Genomic DNA, 10,294 nt, shown 5'->3' on the forward strand with positions numbered 1-10,294 from the left:
CCTGGAAAAAAAATTCTCATTCTTTCAAGTCTAGTCTAACTATAATCTCTTTTGCTAAATGTTCCCCAATTGTAATGAACTTTTATCTCTTTTAAAATGTTTTCACAGCATTTTATCATAACTTTGCTTATAATATCTTTATAGGAACTTTAATGTTGCCCTATAACCATTTATATATGTGTTTTTCTAGCTAGCTCCTTAGGGGCAGTGGTCATACATGACACATAATAGATGTTGATTTATCCCTTTATTCTTATATGTGATGAGTAACTAAGCCACTAAGTGTATTGGATGGAGGAGAATCAAATGGCTATGAATTCTTTTCAAAGCATAGAGAACAGATCACCTGAATAAAATGCAGATTACCAGAAGCCAATCCCAGATCAATTGAATCAGAATTTTGAGGAGGAGGGACCCTAGAATCAAATTTTTGCAAGAAATCCAGGTGATTCTTATGTAAACAAATGTTTGAGAATCACCACTTAAATTTTAAAATTAAATGGTTGGCCAGCGGGTCAGCGTGTGGATGTCCCAGGTTCAATTTTCAGTCAGGGCACAAAAGAGAAGCTACCATCTCCTTCTCTCCCCCCTCTCTCCCTCTTCTCTCTCCCTTCCCCTCCTGCAGCCAGTGGCTCAATTGTTCTGAGTGTTGGCCTCATGCACGGAGGATAGTTCAGTTGATTCAAACATTAGCCCCAGATGGGAGTTGCTGGGTAGATCCCAGTTAGGGCGCATTCAGGAGTCTGTCTCACTCACACTCTCCCCTCCTCTCACTTAAAAAAGAAAAAAGGGAAAAAGAAGAAAATTAAATGATTCATTGGTACAAACTCTACTATCAAAGATTTAAAAATATTTGAGATGGAAATTCTCCTGGTCAAAGTTGACAATGATTTAAAGAAATGGGCCCAACCTGTGGTGGTGCAGGGGATAAAGCATCTACCTGAAACACTGAGGTTACTGGTTCGAAACCCTGGGCTTGCCTGGTCAAGGCACATATGGGAGTTGATGCTTCCTTCTCCTCCCTCCTTCTCTCTCTCTCTCTCTCTCTCTCTCCTCTCTAAAATTAATAAATAAAATTTTTATAAAGAAAGAAATGGAAAATTTTTGGATGGCATATTTAGCATTATTAAAGGACAAAAATAATATTAGGAACTAGTGCATGACTGGTCATGGCTCAGTGGATTGAGCATCATCCTGGGATGATAAGGCCCCCAATTCTAGCTGAGATTACCAGCACTGGCTCATCCACTTGAGCAAAGTGTCACTGGCTTGAGCATGGGATAATCAACATGATCCCAAGGTTGCTGGATTGAGCCCAAAGGTCACTAGCTTGAAGCCTAAGATCATTGGCTTGAGCCTACAGTCACTGGATTGGGAAAGAGGTCACTGGCTCAGCTTGAGCACCCAGCTCCCATCAAGGCACTATGAGAAACAATCAATAAACAACTAAAGTGAAGCAACTATGAGTTGATGTTTCTCATCTCTCCCCCCCCCGCCCTCTCTCTCTCTCTCTCAAATAAATAAATAAATAGGTAATTAAATATATATACACATGTGTGTGTGTGTGTGTGTGTGTGTGTGTGTGTGTGTGTAAAAAGATCTGCTGAGTCTTTTAGGTTCTATCTTTTTTCTTTGTAGTACTTAAGACCAAATACGGTATTTCCTAAATCACAATTGAAATCACCTTCATTGCCAGGAGCCACACAAAACTGAAGGCCACCTTGCTGAACATGAGAGCTAAATGAAAGTTAAATTTGTCAAATTCTTCAACCACGCTGCACACTTTCAGAGTTTCACAAAAAAAAAAGAAAATCCACGTAATTAGTTTAGCTTTACCAGAAAAAAAAAATTTGAATGACAAGGTCAGGCTCCTGACCTTTCAGTAAATTAGAGAAGATTGCCATAAATTGCACAATATAATGAAACACCAATTTGCATATTTGCTGCTATATTAAAAGGGATCAGTTTTAGCTCACAAAGCAGAACAAACAAAAACATGCATTTTAATAACTCAAATTACTCCCAGGAAGTGACCCTCAGCAGAAAGCCTGATTATCACTACTTAATTAGAAGCCTTGGAATCTAAATCCTCCTTTAAATCCTATTCTGGGTACAGTGAAAGATGAAGCCATGAGCTTTGTCTAAGATTCAATATTTACTCTTTACTAATATGTTTGCTGGAGAGACTTCCCAAGCATTATAAAGACATGCAAGAAAAATTTAATATTCAAAGAAAGAGTGCACAAAACTTGTGTTGGCTTGCAGGTGCAAAGCAATTAACAAGCTGGCATTTACAGTACTTTTAATTAATTAATTAAAAATGCAAAGCTAACTTTCATTTCTTTAAATGTTTGAACATTTTATCCATCAATAATAAAGCACTACATGCTGCTGGGTGACAACATCTGGCAATTGAAAAAAGTCTCTGTTGAAGTAAGTGAAGAGGGGTTTGGAATTTTCTAGTACATTTTCATCGCTTCTTGCCTCAACCCATAGTCACTAAGTATATTACTAAACTTAGTGTCAAATGAGAGGGCAAATGCATCAAAAACTGAAACTGACAATACAGTCTGTCCGTAAAGTCATGATGCACTTTTGACCGGTCACAGGAAAGCAACAAAAGACGATAGAAATGTGAAATCTGCACCAAATAAAAGGAAAGCTCTCCCAGTTTCATACCTATTCAGTGCAGTTCGATGTGGGCTCACACACAGATTTTTTAGGGCTCCTTAGGCGGCTATCCCGTATAGCCTCTACAGACTCGTCACTGACTGATGGCCTACCAGAACGGGGTTTCTCCACCAAACTGCCGGTTTCCTTCGACTGCTTATCCCACCGAGTAATGTTATTCTTATGTGGTGGCGCTTTGTTATAAATGCGCCGATATTCACATTGCACTTTGGTCACGGATTCGAATTTAGCGAGCCACTGAGCACACTGAACTTTCCTCTGTACCGTCCACATCTCGACTGGCATGGCAGTGGGCTGCTCAGCTGTATACATGGTGTTACGTCATTGTCTGCACATGTGCACATGCTGCCACATCATCCTACAGAAACTGGGAGGGTTTTCCTTTTACTTGGTGCAGATTTCACATTTCTATCTTCTTTTGTTGCTTTCCTGTTATTGGTCAAAAGTGCACCATGACTTTACGGACACACTGTATTAGATGTGACATGGTAACCTTGAATGGCAAACAACAAGGCTTGCTACAATTACACTCCCCGTTAAGGACCTGCCGTTTTGTTTCCTTAGGGGAACAGAGTTGCTCAGAATGGAGGCTATGTACCTCCATCTTATTTATAAAGGTTAAAAACATAATTAGCAGAGGGAATTTCAATAATTTGCAAAAGGAGTGGGTAATGGCTGCTAATGTAATGCTGCTGTGACTAATTTTACAGCTGGACGCTGCTCGAACAACGGCTTAACTATTCCCCATGAACCCATTTTTGGTCAGTACATATTTAAAAACAACACTATTAATGTAGTTTAATTAAAACATAAATACTACAGTGCTACCTCAGTAGGCATTCACTCAGCTGGAACTAACTGTATTTGCTTAATCTACAATTTTAGATGTATTAGCAAAAATAAATGTTGGTGAATGTAAGCGCCTGATTACATATCTTGGATAAATTGGTGATAATGAGTCAAGAGACTTTGTGTTCATTCACATATATTAGAATAAGAATCATTATGAAATTAAAGCTAAGATTAATCCTGCTAATGACACCACAGAGCATCTGGGAATAAGATAACCCAGATGTCAGATTCACTGTGCTACTGTGCTGCTATTTGATAGAGTAACCCTTGAAGTGTTCTTCTAAGGCAGATAGCTGCTACGCAACCCCTTCCCCGAGTCCCAGTACTTGAAATGCAAATGAGTGACAAGATAGTCTAATAATGAGAGCAGATTCTAGCAGTAAAAAAAATGAATAATTTTTTTAAAAAAAACCAACCCTCTGCACCACCAATAAGAACAAGCAGCAGGCACCCTGATGTCCTCAATTAGGGTGGATGACATCTGCTGAGCATTTCTCTCTAATAAAGCCCTCACTCGGTATTCCAAAGCACACGATTCTAACACTGTTAACATTTTAATGTCCTGGGCGTGCATGGTAACATTAATTACAAGATGATTTAGATGACTTCTGAATCTCTTTTATGTCTTCCGCAGCAGAGAACACAGCGTTGCCGCTTTGATATCATAAATAAAATGGGGACGCCTGCCAAGCATGAAAGGTATCCTAAAGTCAGCCACTCGTGTCTGCTGTGTTGTCCTGAACCTCTGCAGCCAGGCAAGGAGTATCCTCCAGGAATTTACAGAGGGTCAGCAGCTCTGCATTTTAGGGGAACCCTACCTGACTCTCAAAGATTTTCTTTTTCCTTATGCCAAAGGTGAACATTTCTGTTACTGTTTTCAATTCCTAATGAGCTTAAAGTCCAATTAATAATTTTCTAAGCACAGTTTGCCTTCCTAATAGCTATTTTCATGAGCTTTGGCAAATGTCACCAGGGCTTTCTTACTTGCTGGCTGGGAGAAGGGGGTGGGGGGTGGCACTAGTCAACAGACTAATACAAACTACTACAGCAGACCCTATGTGGAATGTAAGGCAGGGGGCACAAGAGAAAAGAGAGCATACTACTTCATAACTGACACTGTATCACCATCACTCACAGGCTAATACTCTTACTATCTCTGTTATATGGGGAGGAAACTGGGGCACAGAGAGATAATTTAATTGGCTTGCAAGTTATTAAACTTCTAATAAGAAGCAGAACCGGGAGTTGAACCTGTGTCTTACTGAACTCCAAGTCCATGATTACTCGTGGGAATAGAGATCCCACTATTACTCTTCACTATACCTGTGGCTGACATTAGGACTGTTCCCAGGTGTTTGGGGTCTCATCCTTTGGGGGGGTATGATTAGTTCATGTTTCTTTGCCCTTGTTTCAAGTTAGCATAGCCATGTAAACTTCTTTGACCAGTGAAATGTAAACGCAAGCTTTAAAAGTCTCCGTGTGGTTCACCTTGTCCCCTTTTCCCTCTGAGGAAAAATGACTGTCTCTCTCAGCCTGGGTCTGAGGGTGACTTGGAGCAGAGCCCACATCTAGCCTATAATGGACACAAAGAGTGAGCATGAGATATACCTTTCTTATTTCTGCCTCTGAGGTTCTGAAACTTGGTTACTGCAGTGTCAAGCCTATCCTGAGGACAGCAATACTATGCCATGTAGACAGCCCAGTACAGATCTGCAAAACCCCCAACTGGCCTTGGGAATGGATAAAGAAAGATGGGGAAAAATAAAAGTGAGGGGGGGATGAGACTCAAAGGTGGCTGAAGAACTACGAGATTGGGGAGAAAAAGATTGCAATTTCATTAATACTAGTGGGTGTATTTACATCACATGAGCTAATGGCGCCCCCTAGAGTTTTGCTGCAACCAACCTGCAAGATCATATTCAATAGCCCTGCTATTTCTAGCCCTGCTAGACTGAACAAGGCACCCTACTCATTTTACAGATTAAGCCAGATTTGCCAGATGTGCTGGGTATAGAATTCATAGTTCAACCAAAGGACAAGGCCCAGCCTAAATGAAGTTTGCTCAGTCAAAATATCAGGAAAAATTCATTAGCAAATGTATTCAGGTGCTTTGGCCATGAACCAAAATAAATCTTAGATGACAGGTTACTGTCACTAGATGCATGTAATAAAATTAAATGTGTTACAGTTATAAACAAAGTTTTTTTATCCAAATGTGAAAGGAAAAAGAGAAAAGACTCTTTTGGCTTTTCATAATTGACTCATTGTGGTAATGATTTGCTGCCACAAAGAAAGGGGTGTCTGGGGACAGAAAAGGAACTGAGACCCAGCAATGAGGTAAGGCACTGACCTGTCAGAGTTCAGCACCCTTTCTCCCTTGTATCTCTTTCCTAGCTCCATTTGGACCACTCCAGTGAAAAATTCCAATTCTCTATGCCAACTCACCCTATTCAAAGGATCGACAGTTTGCCAAAACAACAACTGAACAGCAGGATCAAAGTTCCCAGTCATTGATCAAAAGTTCTCCAGGATGTGAATGGGTAGAGCACCTTCCAGAGCTAGTAAATGAGTAAAGCACCTTCCAAACTGAAGCAATTACTGGAACTTCCTGGAACAGAACCAGAGTGGATCTCAAGCAAATGAGCTACACACAGCCGCAGACCCCCTCCTCACTAGCACTGTCCAACGGCTGCATTTGCTCAGGGAGTGTTAGAGAGGACTCTCAGCAAGCAAACCAACACCTCTATTTGGCAACCCCAAGTTCTACCTACCTGTCCACCTCCACTGACAAGAATGCTAGTTAGTAAGAGTGAGAATGTCTAAGGAAGTTCTAACCTTGCTTAGGAGTGAGAGAGCCCTCTGATAGGTGTGCAAAGCAGCTCACCCACTTCCAAAGACATAGAAGTAAGCCACACTTGGATCCACATTTATACTCAAACCTAGCAACTTTCCAATGAAAGAGATTTGATCCCAAAGTTTATGCTCTGGAAAATGAGGTAACCAAAACATTCATGAAACCTACTCTATGTCACCATGAGGCTACGTTCAAGTGTGCCTTTGCATGGGCCATTTCCTTCACCAAAAATGCCTTCCATGGGGACTCGATGAACACCTATTTGTCCTTCCAGATACAACTCAGAAGTGCTTACTAAGCCTTCTCAGAAAACTCATGCAGAGGTGTGCACACCCTCTTTTGTCTTTCACCTGTCTCAGGTCACTGAATGCACTCTGCTATAGTAATAGCGCCACTCATCAGTCTGCCTCCTCTGCTGGACCACAAGGGCCCTAGGGGCTCTGGCAGAATGCCTGGCACACAGGAGCACTCAATGCATACTTAACAAAAAAGTCCTTTGAATATTCATAGTGGGAGGCAAATTTAAGATGCAGTGCTGTCCTGGAAGACAAATAATGCCTTATATTTACTAATCAGGTGCTTAAGAACTGGTTCAGTTATGTCTTTTGATAAAAATATATTACTTTTTATCTCCCTTTCCTAAGGCTTTGGTATTATCTTTATGCCTTCCACATACTTCTTTAGTTTTGTAAGGAAGTGTCCCTAGATAAGCCTCATCCAATTAGCATTACTCTGTGCCCGGCTGTGACAAGATAACTGAAAAATGAATGGAAATGAAGGCTGAATGGCCTGAGTTCTCCTGACTGAGTGTGCTCCTAGGTGTCTTTTACACAGAATAATTTAGGGAAACATCCTTTAAATACAGCCATTTTCATCTGTTTCACCTTCACTCTTGAAGGAAATGAAATAAGAAGATTTCAGTCTGCTTTCAACCTAATATTTTTAATCTCTTCTTTCCAGTATTTGGAACTCTTGATTTCTCATCTTGAACAATAACTTCAAGTGTAAGAGATAATAAAAAATTAATATTTTGTTTGTCAACTTGGTACCAGCTACTGTGCTCAGGATTTCAGAGGCTTGATGAATTGAATCTTGGGGAAAAGAAGACATAAAGGGCATTTTTAAAATAAATGCTAAATATGAATACAATCACTGCCTGGGTGATAAGGATGTGAGGAACAGTTAAGGTCACATTCACATTCAGCTATAAGGGAAACTGGAAGAAGGAAGACTAGACAGAAGATCAAAAAAAAGACAAGAGAGAAGAAAGAGAATCCAAGTGCCATGTCACATCTGGAACAGCAACACCAGAGGAAGTGGTGACTGACAAGGTGTGAAAAACAGGTGAGAGCCACGTGGAAGGGTCTTGACTGTCATACTCAAAAGTTCAACTTTACTAATAATGGGGATCATAAAGTGTGAAAGTAAGGGGTGACATAACTCAATCCACATTATATTAGGATATTTTTAAAGGACATTGAGGAGAAAGGAACCATTCAAGGGATCATTAAGAATCTTTGGTAGGAATTCTAAATAAATAAAGTCATTGAGGTTTTATTAATTTTTAATCAAAATAAAGACGATTGATTATAGGTAATGGTCATTCAACAGAAAATATAAGTGCTAAATTGAATCCAAAAAGGCTTTAAAATTTTAATCTTAAAAGAGAGTTTTAGTCCTTTAGCTGAAAAAGGGTTGTAGGCACTGAGCTTCTCTTGTAGAACATGCTCAATGCCAAGGGCAGATGAGGCCCCACAGTCACACGGGGAGTGGAGAGGAGTAAACAGTCCAATTGCAGCATGCATATGCTGTATGTGAGAAGATAGTTGAGAAACAGAAAGGACTGGACAACTATTCAGCAACTTGGGAGAGTCAGATAGTTTCCCAAAGGCAACCTGAGATGGGCTGTGAAGCATAAATAGGAGCTCATCAGCTAGATAAAGTGAGAAGAAAATCATTTGCAATTTAAAGAAAAATAAAAGGCTACAACTATGGTAATAAAGGTCAGATTCCAAGACAAACAGGCTGTTCTCTCTGACATCAATATCCACAAAAATCTCTGTTTCCTTTCATTAGCTGTCGTAACTTTGCTCTCCATGAATTTTTCTCTACCCCTCCACTGCTTGGGACAATGAACTGAATGTTTATCATTAATGGCTTCCCGTTTGACTGAAATTTACTTCATTTTAGTTTCAAGCAATGTGTCTATTAGTCTTCCAGGATATGGTGATGAGTTCATATCATTTCTATTGATATATTTCATCTTTCAAAATCAGAAAATCTTAACTGTTTTTGTTTTTTTGTCTGGCTTTATATTTATTTTCTCATTCCAGCACCAGAGTCATTTGGATCAAACAGACTCACTCCATTCACTCTAGCCATCTGGAAACTTACTAATGAAATATGAACATCTCTCCCCACATCGCCCCACACCCCTGCCACTTTACCCAGCCACTAGATAGTATTCCTTGTTGCAATGCTTACTGGTGTATCAAGACATTTTAATGTGTATGTTAGTTTTTCTATGTTCTTGAAATGACATATCATGTACAGAATTCAACCAAGAATTCTAGAGGAAAAAAAGGCCCAAAGACTATATTAAATGTAACATCATAAACCTGAACTTTTAATCATCTGACCTGCTCTCCTTGTGATCAGTTATTTCCCAATATCTCTGTGACTCTTCCTGGCAGGCTGCCTGCACAGTTGTTCTTATTTAACCACAGTTGGTTCTTTATTCTCTCTCTTGTTCCTTTCCTTAGGTAAGAGAACACCTTTAATAGTGATCTCTGAGGAAACTGAAATCCCACTGCCTCTCTCCAGTGCTGCACTTAATACTTTGTGTTTAACAACACCTTGGGGATTACACTTAAATCCTGTGAAATCTGTAAGCAGCAACACCCTGGCAACAGGAAACTCTCTGTCCCCTGAGATCTCAGAGATGGGACAAGCCGTAGTGGTGGGTGTCTGAGAGCAGGCAGACATACAGAGGATGAGAAGCTACTCACAGTGGAGCAGAGACAACCTGCCAGCTCCCCCTCCACACTCGATAGGTGGGCCCGGCACAGAGGGTCTTCCAAAGGTCTGGGATTTCCAGAATGAAACATACAGACATAGTCTTAAGAAGGTACAGGCAATCTGCACAATCACCTATTTTCATCCCCGCCCGCAATCAAGATCTGACTTATACCATCCAAAAGAAACAATTTCGGCAATTTTTAAAGATCCTTTCTTTAATGGAGATTCACCGACCCCCCCCCCCACACACACACACACACACACGTAAACATCCAGCATTGCTCAGTCCAGGACTTAATAAACTCCCTTGCCTCTAACCAACTTTTTTTCTGACTAAACCTAAAACTATACAGTTTTGCTTCTCCTCATTGTAGAAAAAGACAGCTGGTCATTCTTCAGGAAAAAATTTTGTGCACACTATTTCTGTAAATAAAATGTATATAAATTTTTAAAAATAACACCCACAAGCAACCCCAGAAAACATTATTATGATCACCTCTTAGATCGAGTTTCCTGCAATCAAAGTGCTTTCTTCACTCTACAGATATTTGCTGCACTGACTCTGCTTGCAAACAGTGCTGGATGCAGCATTATTATTATTATTTCACGTTAACAACCAGGCTCCTAATAATGCTTTAAAAAAAAAACTTTTATTACATCTTGTTACAAGTGGGTCACTGACTATTGGCAAAAATTCTTTGCTCTACAGAGCAGATATTAAAGAAGACATTAAAAGAGAAGTCTTCTCTTCAAGATTATACTTTTAGTAAAAGGTTAGTGGGCAATGGCTGCAATGATTGACCAAGCCAAATAAGACAGCTTTAAGATGTAATGATGCAAAAGATATATCTTCCAAGGCAAAACACCACCTGGCAGTTG

This window comes from Saccopteryx leptura, chromosome 3 (assembly GCF_036850995.1).
Source record: "Saccopteryx leptura isolate mSacLep1 chromosome 3, mSacLep1_pri_phased_curated, whole genome shotgun sequence".
Lineage (NCBI taxonomy): Eukaryota > Metazoa > Chordata > Mammalia > Chiroptera > Emballonuridae > Saccopteryx > Saccopteryx leptura.